Source organism: Cydia strobilella, chromosome Z (genome assembly GCF_947568885.1).
Source record: "Cydia strobilella chromosome Z, ilCydStro3.1, whole genome shotgun sequence".
In the NCBI taxonomy this organism is placed as follows: domain Eukaryota; kingdom Metazoa; phylum Arthropoda; class Insecta; order Lepidoptera; family Tortricidae; genus Cydia; species Cydia strobilella.
In genome coordinates this window covers 2,415,726-2,430,513 of record NC_086068.1, presented here as the reverse complement: position 1 = coordinate 2,430,513, position 14,788 = coordinate 2,415,726, and the positions used below count along the sequence as shown (strand labels likewise).

The following is a 14,788-nucleotide window of genomic DNA, read 5'->3' as shown; positions in this document are numbered from 1 at the left end:
TAAGGATTCTAGTTTTAAATTTTAATTTTATAATGCAGTGACATGTAGAGATATGCCATACGATAAATAAAATATTTTCAACGAAATGCCACACTGATAACGGGGTTTAGTACTAAGTTTTAGGTACCTATTGGATGTACAGTCAGCAGCAGAAGTTGCTAAGCGGGCGAGGTGTTCAAAATGATCTTGACGCGACTTTATTGTTAAGGCGGTTCCCTGAGCCAGAAGGCGAAAAATCTCCTTATATGATCATGTTTTTCTAAGAGGCGTCGATATTCGTAGACGTGGAAAAAATATATGTAGTTCTTGACTATAATATATTTAATAACGTAGCTTCCGATACACGAATTATGACACTTCGCTCGATACAATTAATTTCCAAAGTAACCTCTAACTCTGACTTTTAATTCAACTTTACTCGGTTATTTATTATGTGATACTATAAACAAAAGAAGAAGAAAAAACAATCTTAACTTAAATAGTAATTTCATAGCTTTCGAATTTCGATATTGTAAGGTAACGTTTTTAAAATAAATAAAAATCGACAAAATTCGATCAAAATTGACACTTGGCGCGCATGCATCTTTCCCGTTCTTTCTTGCGAAATGTGACAGTGACAGCGGCAAACCGACGGAACGGCCTTAAGAGAATAAGAGCGTGTCAAGGTAATTTTGAACACCTCGCCCGCTTAGCAACTTCTGCTGACTATACATAAAGTGCAGTGATTCCATAATGCGGGTATAAATAAACTGCTAGCGGGCTATTATTTACGGCGGACGAGTGACGGATGGCGGCGGGCGCTGCGGTGCAATATATAAGCTGTAGCGGGTGCGTTTTATCTCAGTATCGCCAGGCGCGGTTCACTCCGCGATTTCGTCGCATCGCTACAAGTACATGCGGCCCACACCAATTTTGGTGAGCCATATAGTTGCCGCGCATCGCTACGGAACGGAGGCCTGCTCAGTGCTCGCGCGGACATTTTTTATTTATTTATTATAAACTGATCGGCGATTGGCCCTAGTCACACCTGATGGAAAGTGAAGACAGGGCCTAAGATGGAGCTCACCGGTTCAGTAACAGCCTATTCACTCTTGTTTTAAAGAGACCGAGGTCATATTGATCAGGGAATACAGATGGCGGACATATGCATGGCGGGATATGTGACATTTTCAACCAAAACGTACCACATTGTCGCTTGTCAATAAGGTTGATTTCATATTGAAACTGTATGGAAATAGCGCCTTATTGACAACCGACAATAAGTACAGTTTTGATTGAAAATGGCACATTGTTGTCGTAATACACGCATTTTGTTAGTGAATCTTCTGTACCTAGTACTATTATTAGGGTTCCGTACCCAAAGGGTAAAAACGGGACCTTATTACTAAGACTCCGCTGTCTGTTTGAAAAAGTTTGTAGATATTTGTTATCAAAATTATAGTCTTTAATTTCTTATCTTATTAACATAATTATGAACCCGTACTTATTCGAAAATCTTAAAAATAAATAAAAATTTCAAACATTAAATTTAAATTGATGTCAGGCTTAACTGTAGGTAAGGCATCCGATGATACGTGTATATGTTAATCTGTTATGCGGGCTGTACAAGTGTACACACTCGTAAAGAGACCCCGAGACAGGCCAAGAACGAGTGTGTACACGCTTCTCGTCTCAAAATAATCGTCTATAGCAGTTGTCGTTTGCCTCTACGAAGCATTTTCACTACATACGTTATCGGCTACGACGTAGCGCCACGACCGCAGCCTTTTAGGGTTCCGTACCCAAAGGGTAAGAACGGGACCCTATTACTAAGACTCCGCTGTCCGTCTGTCCGTCCGTCTGTCACCAGGCTGTATCTCGTTATTTGTGATAGCTAGACAGCTGAAATTTTCACAGATGATATATTTCGGTTGTCGCTATAACAATTGTAATTGTATATCACTAACCTTAATTAATTTTACACTAAAATTGTGTGTTTTGCAGCATCCAAATAAACGTTTTATCTATCTATCTATCTATCTATCTATCTATTTTAAGTTTTGTTGTACTTACTAACACTATATGGATCAAAATAATTCAAAATAAATAATTGAATTGAGTTGAATTGAGTTGAACTTGGTGTACCCTACCGTAAATAGTTTTGTCAATCCTTTTTTTATTAATGAATTGTAACATTGATAACGAGGTTTGGTCAAGATATGCTCATTGCTAAACGTCCAGTATAAATAATTATGATGGTCGATGGTCGACAGACCTGCCAGCATGAGTTGCGTTCTCGCGCGCGACTCCATACATCTAGCGCGACTTCAAGTATGGACTCGCGCGCGAGAACGCAACTCATGCTAGACCGCCTGGTCGTATTTGTCTACGTGACAGCGTGACAAAGATAATGTCTGTCTCTTTCAATCGCGTGGCGTTAAAAAGTGACACTTATTTTATCACGTAGATAATGTCATCCATAATACGCTTCAGTGTAACAAGCGCTTTTTTTGTAACCTTGACTTTAGCGTTTTAGACGCTCACATAAAACGCTACCTCTTTTACCTTGTGGCATAAGGCAATCTAGCAAAATGCACTTACTGTAGTTTTATAGGTGCAGGAAGGAAATCCTGACACCGGAAAAGAGTATTTCTCTATTTCACCTGGTTATATAAGAAATGATGCAGTTTCTGGACAGTGTGCCATTTACTCATATTAGGGTTTTTAGGGTTCAGTACACAAAGGGTAAAAACGGGACCCTAATTACTAAGACTCCTCTGTCCGTCTGTCCGTCTGTCTTTCACCAGGCTGTATCTCATCAACCGTGATAGCTAGACAGTTGAAATTTTCACAGATATTTCTGTTGCCTCTGTAAAACAACAAATACTAAAAAGTACGGAACCCTCGGTGGGCGAGTCCGACTCGCACTTGTCCGGTTTTTTTTCAAGCTTTTATTTCACTTACAATTTTCAATGTTTGTAATGTATGTTCGGGTGGTGCGAGGCAGGAAGTTTCTGGAGAAACGCACAGTTGAGGACTGCCAACATTGCCAACCATATAAGTGTGGGTAAGAACTAATAACGTAATAAAAAAAAAACTTTATTTGCATAAAATATGGTATGTACAACAAGGTGATATTGGAAAGATTCTTCCGTACAGTGACATATTTTGCTGGTTAAGCATGCAAATGTTGTCTTAAAGCTATAAATCTTAATCTATTACATTGTTTACTTAAAACTATAATTTCTATTTAATATTACTATATTTGGAGGAACTCATTTAAAGAGTAAAACACCTGTTTTTTGAGCCAAGTACCCCAGTAGCATTTATACGTCATTATGACGTCAGCGACGTCATTATGACGTAATAATGCCGTCATTATGACGTCGCTGACGTCATTTTGCTACCTGGGTATATAGTTGGGCTTTGAATGGATTTAGAGGCAGGGGTTTGATATTTTCAGGAAGGGCATTAAATATTTTCATACATAAATAATAGCTATTTTTCATAAAAAAGTGCTGTTCGGAACGAAGTCTAATATGGTCTAATATGGTTGGTACCTATCCTCCTGATGCGCCTACCACACTCGTGCGCGAATCTCGGCGCGAAGCCACGTAGTCTGGAGCGGGCTTTTGACCCAGAAGCAATGAGGGCTAACGCGTATGAATTCGCCGCTAGGGGCGCTAGTGTAGATGGTGGTCTTTTCCATAGTTCGAAATGTCAAATGTCACTTGTCACTTCAATGACTGACAGCTGTTCTATAGTCTTTTGGACCACCATCAACAGAGGCGCCAACTGGTGGGCAAAAAAACGATAGCCCTCATTGTTTTGTTTTTGAATTTAAACCTTCAGTTATGCTATGGATGGTATAGAAAGGATGCCAATCTCTTATGGCAGTATTGTTGCAAAAGTGACCGCTTTCAGCTTTAAATAATAGTTCCTAATCTCTCCGGTGGCGCTAGTTAGGCTCTGGGACATGAGTATAACATGAACCATATAACCATAGAGTAACTTATACTAGAGCGGTACTGTCATAGTAAATTTTGTAACCCCAGTAAATTTACTGCCATCTGTCGACACACTTTAAAACTAAAAATAAATATTTATAAAAATACGATAAAATGTATTTAAATATGGATAAATGATTTTTTTTATTTGCATTAATTATTTTTATGATTTTGACCCATGTTCTTTCACTGATATGCGTTAAAATTATAAATAACAAACGAAACCGTCAACGCCCTCTATACGAGTGTAGGCCAAAACTAGTGGCGCCCTCTGATCGAGAATCAAATTTTCGTGATTTTCGAGGCACGTTTTTTCCTTAGACTGTATCCATCTATTACGGAGTTATATCTATCTTTGATATAACGCAACAAATAACCCGACCAAATTACGTAGGTTGTTTTTGGTAGTATTTCGGTGTATGATGGCGCCGCCTAATTACTGTTTTTTGATGGACACTTTTCATACATAGAGATTTGGCTCCTTTATATAGTCTCCATGGCCGGGGCCACAATGAGAAGCGTCCATTCTGGCCATATGGCCACACTGGGATTGTCGCGATAATGTTAAAAATTAAAATTGTTAAATATCAAACGGTTACTAGTATAAATTGATACTGGGGTAACGGTTTAACCGGTTAACCCCGGGTTAAGGGATGGTGCGTGTGGCGCTAAGTGTTTTAATCATATAACAGGTGATTAACACTACCATTCTATTCGGGACCTCTTTCTGCAAACAAAAATTAATTACTTCTGCAGATCAAAATATGACCCCAAGCCACTTAACTCAACTCAAGCAGTAACATATAATACTCAGTAATCGATGCACGCCCTACTGTTTTGCAGCATCTGACAACCCTAGCTCTTGTCATCCCCTTCAATGTAAGCAAAACTCGACCTTAACTCATTTACGCTAAGTTCACTTTAGATTGGCGCTCGAATGGAGATAGGCAAACTTAGGAATACGCTGGCGAATACAGGGTCGCTCTTAAGGTTAACGTTATAGAGGTGATTTTTGTTTTATTTTGAGTTTATCAGTTACTTTGTGCTCGGTTTGCTGGCTCATTTGTCGGGTCGCCCCTGAAATGTTTGTTTAATTTTATTGTAGCTTGTACGAGGGGTCGCTAATCATTATTTTGCCGGTCATTGTTAGTTGATTATATCGCTTTTAATGCTTATTGTATTCTAGTTTTATTGTATTATATTTACTTTGGAATTTTTGTTTGATTTCTTACCGTTTTAGAAAGCTATAATGTTAAAGAATTGATGATATTTAAAATTATGTCAATAACAAGTATGGTTGGTAAGTAATTGGTTTCAACTGTCTAGCTATCACGGTTCATGAGACAGCCTGGTGACAGACGGACAGACGGACAGCGGAGTCTTAGTAATAGGGTCCCGTTTTTACCCTTTGGGTACGGAACCCTAAAAACGCTACGGTCGTGGCGCTACGTCGTAGCCGATAACATATGTAACGAAAATGCTTCGTAGAGGAAAACGACAACTGCTATAGACGATTATTTTGAGACGAGAAGCGTGTACACACTCGTTCTTGGCCTGTCTCGGGGTCTCTTTACGAGTGTGTACACTTGTACAGTCCGCATAACATATTAACATATACACGTATCATCGGATGCCTTACCTACAGACCCTACAGTTAAACCTGACATCAATTTAAATTTAATGTTTGAAATTTTTATTTATTTTTAAGATTTTCGAATAAGTGTTCAGAATTATGTTAATAAAATAAGAAATTAAAGACTTATCATTTTGATAACAATTATCTACAAACTTTTTTAAAAATGCCTAAATTAGTAGATCCAATAAGTAAGAAAGAAAGTATATTGGTGCTAGAGATCGTCTAAGCTAACTTTGCACTTTGAATAAAACGAAGTGAGGGGGTGTCATTAAATTATATACTTTCATAGAAATGTGATGACATTTCCACACCTTGTCATTGCAAAATGTCATGCAGAGTTAGCATTGGACTTCCGGTTCGAGCGCCATCTTGATAGTTAGCATCGTGATTAATTACTTTGTTTTTTGCTCATGAATATTGTTTAAAGTGTATTATCGATAGCTTATTATACAGTAAACTAATGTGGTAGTGTGCAGTAAATGGAGAATTAATTTTGAAGCGCGTTTAACCATCATCTTGGAGTCAACGGCCGGTAGTCCACGTGCTTCTTGTAAAGTCTAGCTATCGATTTACAAGAGCTAACAAATCACCGTACACTGTCTTGTACAACCGTACAATTTTTGTCGTTTTTAAACCTCCTAATACCTTGATACTGGCGAAATAGTCCCACTGGGCTGAAGCCATAATTTTAAAAGAAGAAGAGTTAGCATTGAGTTAAAGAAATCTCTAGATGCAAGTAGTCTCAAGGCTCCAAAGCGCTTAACGAGCTTTCTGCCCAGTTTAGGCTTAAAGCAGACGAACATACACGCATTAAGGCCCCCACCTGACAAAACAGAGAGATCAAAGTCCATAAATCCTGCTAAGTACTTAGTGTACAGTATTATACCCGTGAAATGTCTACATCTGTTGGTTTTTTGCTATTAGACGCAAATATGTATTGATGGTCACAACAAACAAGTCTCAATCAAAATTCAACCTAAATAACTACACTATAAAATCCATTTTCATTCGCTGTTACTCATAATCTATCTCCAATAGAAATAAGACTTTATGCCGATAGTGTTTGAGTGTATTTTTGATTGGCTACGTATGTGAAGCTAGGGCTACCGCCGGGTCAAATCTACCCTAATTCAATTTAGTCTTGTATGAGATCTGTTTAGGGCTGGCTGATGGCGGTGCGATCTTATTACTGGCAAAGTGAGCAGGTTTTTAAAAGGATAAGCTTTTTAGATTGAGTGTTGGTTATCATATGAATGGGGAGGGATTATTAACGTTATTTTATTACGCTTTTGTATGAGGTGACGATTAGATCAATGATTTTTGTTGCGAATTAGGTTAAGTTTCGTTTTTAATACAAGTTTTTTTTGCTGTAGCAAAGAGGATATAATAAGATAGAGCGGTACTGTCATAGTAAATTTTGTAACCACAGTAAATTCACTGCCATCTATCGACATACTTTAAAACTAAAAATGAAGATTTATAAAAATACGTTAAAATGTATTTAAATATGGATAAGTAAATGATTTTTTTATTTGCATTAATTATTTTTATATGATTTTGACCCATGTTCTTTCACTGATATGTGTTAAAATTATAAATAACAAACGAAACCGTCAACGCCCTCTATACGAGAGTAGGCCAAAACTAATGGCGCCATCTGATCGAGAATCAAATTTTTGTGATTTTCGAGGCTCGTTTTTTCCTTAGACTGTATCCATCTATTACGGAGTTATATCTATCTTTGATTATGGCATAAGCGCCATCGACAATAAGGTCCCTTTTTATAGAAACTACCACAATTATGATAATGAGTTATATTTATCTTTGGCTGTAGGTACTTCCTTATTAACTTACAGTACCGGCCAATAATATATCACCTTTGAGCGTTTTTGTATGAGCTTGTATAGAGTAAAGAATATAGGTTAGTTTGTAGATTGCATATTTTACTAGTCATTTTATACAAATATATGATGAATATTGCAATGAAATACTTTGAATTACAATAGGATACCCAGCATATTACTTAAAACACTCTAATAAAAAAATGAAGTTAACGATACATTAAAAAAAAAAAAACCTCTATGAAAAAACCATTACATGAGACCAATTTTTCTCATCGCCCGTACAAAGGAATACTATATACTAGACTACCTAAAACAGTGAGGTGGAAGTCATTCACAAATATAAAAAAAAAGTTATACCGTAAAAACATGGAGGTGATATTATGATATATTATTGGCCGGTACTGTATGTATACACAACTGTAACTAGGGAAATAATATTATTAAGTAAATATTTTTATTTTGGCTGTTAAGTTGTATCACTAATGAACTCTAACTGAAATAATACATCATATATTATGCGAAAGGAAGAAATAGATTGTGTTACAAACGAGCAAAATGACAGGGGCGTACATTGAATCCTAAACGAAGCGGAGGATTCTATAATAGAATCCCGAGAGTAACGAGGGATTCTAAAGTAGAATCCTGAGCGTAGTGAGGTATTTAAGTGTGTTACGCCCAAGATGGAAATAATTTTGCTACCATGTGACACATACTGCTTTTCACATCACCTATGAGGTGATTATGATGTTTAAAAATATTATTTAAGCTAAAAAAATAGTGTGCATTTTTTTTTAAATAGTGTCCTAGAACAGAAAAGTGTTACATTGATCCCTCCTAGCAGGGAAGAAAAGTGCCACTTTGATCCCTCCCAGCAGGGAAGAAAAACCCCTTTTTCGAATTGGTGATGTGAAAACAAAATTATCTTACTAATAACATACATAATTATTAAACACGTTTTCTTAATAAAGTTTTTGATTTTCTTTCCTAGCAAATTTTGTCTAATATCCGTGTTGTTTTTCATGGCATTTTCCCTAAGTGGTACTACGTAGGCGAACAACACGCGAACGCGAAGCGATACGGTGCGGGGTGAATCAATCCTTTGATACGTATAGAAGTGTCCTACGTGGGCGATCTCGTTGCGAACGCGAACGCCGTGGGTCCGCCGCGCCGCGCCGCACCGCTTAGCGTTCGCGAGTTGTTCGCTTACGTAAAACGCAGCGTAGAAAATTGATCTATAATTTTGAATCTAGTGCCATAAAAGTAAAAAAAAACCGGCCAAGTGCGAGCCGGACTCGCGCACCGAGCGTTCCGCACTCTTTAGTATTTGTTGTTATAGCAGCAACAGAAATACATCATCTGTGAAAATTTCAACTGTCTAGCTATCACGGTTCATGAGATATAGCCTGGTGACAGACAGACAGATGGACGGACAGACGGACAGCGGAGTCTTAGTAATAGGGTCCCGTTTTTACCCTTTGAGTACGGAACCCTAAAAAACCGCCCAAACAGTAATCAAGTACAGAATACCCGGACCTTAAGGCGGGATCCCCTGGCAAAACGTCTAATCGGCATCCTATGGTCTTTAAAAATCACATTAGGGCCGCCTGTGCGCCCCGAGCGGGAACGAGACGGACGTAGAGCGCTGGATGAGACAGGGCTAGTTTTAAAATGAAAACTACGCTCGTAGTTATGTTTTAAAATTTATTCAATCGTATATCACTCCTTCGACTCCGTGGTACTACAAATACTATTTGAGTCGCTTAACTAGGGCACTTTCTATGAAAAGGGACCTTATTGTCGATGGCGCTTACGCCGCACAGCGTCGCGCGGCATTGTATTTATATCGGAGCGTCGTTTATAATGGCGTAAGCGCCGTCGACAATAAGGTCCCTTTTTATAGAAAATATCACAACTTCAAACTCGGGTATATAAGATTTTGCGATTTTGGCATTAAAAAAAGGTAATAGGGTAGATATTTCCTAAGGCCCTGCACCATTCCACTATCCCTGGGTTAACCGGTTAAACCTGGTGTTACCATGGTTACCAGTACAATGTGTCCCTGGGTTAACGGTTTAACCGGCTAACCCGGGGTTAGTGGTGGTGCAAGCGGCGCTAAGAGGGTCGAATGGATTTACCCGAGTTTAAAGTTAAGCGATATATTCATACGTGGTTTAATTTTTGCTTGTATAACAGAACACACCCGGTATCAAGGGCCTGATACTCTTTGATAGAGAAAGATAGTCTTATTGCGATTCCTATAAGAGGAAAGAGAAAATAGTGCCATGCTTTGTCCTTATCACCGACCGGGTGGCATCATAGGCGATGGCGAAATACCGAAATTTATAAGAGTGAAAGAGAAAAAATCCTATGCTGCCCAAATTTTATATGACTTTCTCTTAGCCCCGGTCGCTCGGTGGCGCGTCTATAACTACTTGTATATACTATGTCTATGCCCGGCATAGACATAGTATAGTAGTTATAGACATGAAACCGAGCGACCAGGGAAAGACATATTCATGTATTGACAGGTTAATGTATGGCAGCATAATCCTTATTCTCTTTCACTCCTTTCACTCTTATAAATTTCGGTATTTCGCCATCGCCTCCTACCTATGCTGCCATAACCCGACTATGAAAAAAAACCCGATCGGTGATAAGGACAAAGCATGGCACTATTTTCTCTTTCCTCTTATAGGAATCGCAATAAGACTATCTTTCTCTATCAACGAGTGTCAGGCCCTTGATGCCCGGTATAATATCATTGAGTGTTGCCACAATTGCCACATCCAGCAAAGCTACATCACACTTGTTAGATTAAATATGTAATTATTTTTTTATTGCCCTCTCCGCGGCCTGTGTAAATGTTGTTTTTATTTTTGGCTCAAACATACCCAGGGCGTTTTACTGGGATTACAAAGTTTGCACTGGCAACACCGGCAGATTGCCACTGAGTTGCCAGGATGAGGATTCGCGTTAGTAGCTTTTTTAAATTAATGCTGTTGGCTGTTTTTAACACACTTATACAGTGTGAGGCGTGGCTCACTCCGCGGTTACGTCGCGTCGCTACCAGTACATGCGGCCCACACCAATTTTGGTGTCTAGTCATAGTAGTTGCCGCGCACCGCTACGGAACTGACGTCTGTTCGTGCTTGCGCCACCTAGCGGTCATATCTGTCGTAATAGACGCGTTTTGCTAGAGAGTGAACCTTCTGTAACTAGTACTATTATAGTAATACTAGGGCAATAAATTAAACCAGCTATAGAATTTATCCGTGTAATCATTTTTTTTAAGTTACTCTTAATTATGAACCTGTAATAATTTTTTTTAAATTTACCGAGCAGCAATGTACCTACTGAAAACATTACGAGACAAGAACTTTTTATAGTAACTGCCAACAAAGAGGATATAATATGATAGAGCGGTACTGTCATAGTAGATTTTGTAACCCCAGTAAATTCACTGCCATCTATCGACACACCTTAAAACTAAAAATGAAGATTTATAAAAATACGATAAAATGTATTTAAATATGGATAAATGATTTTTTTTATTTGCATTAATTATTTTTATGATTTTGACCCATGTTCTTTCACTGATACGCGTTTAAATTGTTAAATAACAAACGAAACCGCCAACGCCATCTATACGACAGTAGGCCAAAGCTAGTAGCGCCCTCTGATCGAGAATCAAATTTTCTTGATTTTCGAGGCACGTTTTTTCCTTAGACTGTATCCATTTACATCTATTACGGAGTTATATCTATCTTTGCTGCCAACAAGCGTTGACATTTACTTTATAAAGCTCGTATCTCGATTCTCGTCACTTTGTGTTGTGTGTTGCTTTACGTACATTTGCGGGTTGAATTATTTTGAATGGTTAATATTTACTAATAAACTATAGGTATACCATTTTGGTCACGCGTTTGGTAAAGAAGTTACGCGGTGATTTTATAATGAAAGCTGAGTTTTGGGTTTAAATAAAAAAAAATCAACAACATCAACAACAACATCAACATGTCGAGCGTTTTCGATTTAAAATACGTGAGTGCATACATACATACATACATACATGTAATCACGCCTATTTCCCGGAGGGTTAGGCAGAGACCACGGATTTCCGCGGATACGTGAGTGACCCGTTATTAATATATTTAAAAAATAAATCGTTTATTGACAGGCAAGTGACACCCATAGAAATGTTACATACAAATAATTCAGACACACAAACAAACATTAGGACATACAAAAATAATATTAGGACTAACTACAAAGAAAAAATAACAATAGTTATTTGTGCAACAAGAAAGTTGGTTTTTCTTGCGAGTGTTTATCGCTCAAGATTCTACCTTAGAATCTTTCGCTTTCTCGGGACTCAAAAACACGAGATGTAAAATAACTTTGCTCTCATGTTGCACACATAATTTTTCACCTCAGTAGTGAGAATATATTAAAGGTTAAAATGTATTTCTAATTACACAGAATAAACAGAAAAAAAAAGTATTATAATATGTACGATACGATAAGATACGATACGAGACCGGACCGGACCGGACCGGACCGGACCGTACCGTACCGTCCGTACCGTACCGTACCGTACCATACCATAAAATAAAATAAAAGTATGAAGTTCATGGCCTTCACTAATTTAAAAAGCTACATTGTTTCACTCCCTGGAGTGAGGAAAGTCGCACTTTCCTCGCTCCAGGGAGTGACGAAAGTAGGCTTGTTCGAGCTGCTGAGGTGAAAATGTTTATTTCATAGAATATGGTACAAAGATGGTCAAATTACAATAAGTGCGGCATATTCTACGCGCAGCAAACGAAACGCTACTGTCACTGTCGCACTAATATGGAAGAGTGAGAGAGACACAAAGCGATTCGATGGCGAAGCGCAAGATCGTCACCTTGGATAGGCCGGCAGTTCATATATTTCTAACGTATTTCAAAATTTATTGACCATCGAACTTGTTATTTTTTTCAGCCCGAAACCGTCCGGATTACACCAATCACTGGTTAGCCAGGGTACGGATTAACGAGGTTCTCCTGTATATAGTTATTGTTATTTAATCAATCTCTTTTCGTCTACCAATAGAACTGTTACAACCTATTACAACCATATATTAATAATGTGTATGTACTACCCACTAATATTATTTTCCCCTCACTAGCTCGGAAAGTTGTCTTTTATCCTTTAAAACAAGCGGGGAAAAACGCATTTTATCCACTAGTGGGGAAAGTAATTTGACCTTGAATGGAGCATGTTTAAGTAGCTTGACAGATAACAAAACGTAAAACGCCCATAATAATGATTCGTTTGATATTAATTATCATTAAACAAATGGTTTGAGAATCTAATAAAAAATACCAAATTTAGCTTTATTTAATGATTTTATGTCATAAACCTTAAGTTCCATAAGAAACGTTTGTTTTTTTAATAATGATGTAAATATAATTCTGTACGCACAAGTTGAGTCGATGCAATTTCAAAACGCATCATTGACATTTCATACGTCAGAAATGTCAACATTGTCAACAAAATTTTTACTTAAAAACTTCTCACGTAAAAATACAGAATTTCCAGTTTTTTGTTATAATATCGTTAAAAAAAAGTGTTTTCAGTGATGAAGATGATCTAACGCCTGTGGATGTTGCACTTTGTTCGCTATAGTGAGGGGAAATATTATTTTTCTGATTAGAACTAGTGTTACTATTATATTTTTCTTGCTTGACGTGTAAAATGACTACAAATAAATGAGTATATTTACTTTTGTTTATATTCCAAAAACTTTCAGCGTCACCCTCGTTGCATTTGCCAGGAACTAATCTATTCGCAACGTTAAAAGCACGTGCCGTCGTCTCTGGGGATTGGACACGAGTCGTGACATTGCCATTTGACACTAGTTGTTAGTTGGGCCCGCTTTGACTGTGTTTTCCAATTAAACCTTAGTACTTACAGCATAGACATAGTATATACAAGTAGTTATAGACGCGCCACCGAGCGACCGGGGGTAAGAGAAAGAATATTCATATACAATGTATACCAATGTCTTTTCTCTTTCACTCTTATAATTTTCGGTGTCGCCATAGCCTCCTTGCTATGATGCCCGCATGATGCCATAACCCGACCATGAAAAAATGCCCGGTCGGTGATAAAGACAAAGCATGGCACTGGCACTATTTTCTCTTTCGCCTTATAGGAATCGCAATAAGACTATATTTATCTATCGAAGAGTGTCAGGTCCTTGACTTATAGGGAAAGAGTGATTACTAAATTAATATAGTATTTTATTATTTACTAGAATAGTGTTTTGTACAACAGCGACAATAGGTACAGTCGCCATCAGATATATCGGAGCGGCCGAGGTGTTCACAATATCTGAACACGCACTCTAACGCCTTGACAATAGAGGCGTGTTCAGATATTTGTGAGCACCTTGGCCGCTCCGATATATCTGATGGCGACTGTACATAAAAAAAAACATAATATGGGTTCTTAAAATTCATTTGCACTGTCAATATATTTATGAGAATATTCTGTATGTACATAAAAATATTGGCAGTTTTAAGAAAAACTGTGACATACATAACATTAATACTTAAAATAAGCATAAGCTTGCAGTAACCTTCACTCGGCTCCATAAAATTAAAAAATCATTCATGGGTAACTGTAAGATTTTATAATAAACTTCCAAATATCATCACTGAATTATCTGTTAATAAATTTAAAAAATATGTAAAACGTAAACTTATCTCTAAAGCCTATTATAGCACACAAGACTACATGAATGATGAAACACCGTGGGATTGTGATTGAAAATAATTAATTATTTATTATTGTGTTAATAATGATGAAATTGATAATTCAATGAATACCTATATTAGGTAATCCGTATTTTTTGACATTTAGATTTTTATTCTAGAAAGTTTCTAGACTAGTATTTTTTATACAATTTTGGTGTTTGACGATCCTTTTGTGAATTCTTATTATTAAGTTTGACATATCTATAATAATTTAATGTTTTTAAGAATAATAATAACTGCATCAATAAATTGCTCTGATATTTAAATTAAGGTAATATTTAAAACTTGACAATTTAAAAGTGCTTGTTGCTAGGCCTATTTGAATAAAGATTATATTGACTTTGACTGACTTTGACTCAAGAGGCGTCTCTTTATCGCTCGAATATGCAAGTGACAGCGAAATTACGATTTTCTTGTTTCGCGATTCGCGATAAACCCTCAGATTGTGGCGTGGCGCCAGCACCTACCTACGCAGTTTCGCGTAATATTCCCTTTTACCTAAATAAATAAATAAACAACTTT

General features: G+C 37.3%; 1 protein-coding gene across 1 annotated transcript in view; it reads left to right on the top strand.

Moving 5' to 3' along the window:
- The window catches only part of LOC134754576 (laminin subunit gamma-1), a 115,768-nt gene extending 101,924 nt beyond the window's left edge, over positions 1–13,844 (top strand). Inside the window, exon 31 of the mRNA XM_063690893.1 lies at positions 13,794–13,844. The gene's annotated coding sequence lies outside the window, so the exon portion shown is untranslated. The remainder of the gene's footprint in view (positions 1–13,793) is intronic.
- The last annotated feature ends 944 nt before the right edge of the window (positions 13,845–14,788 follow it).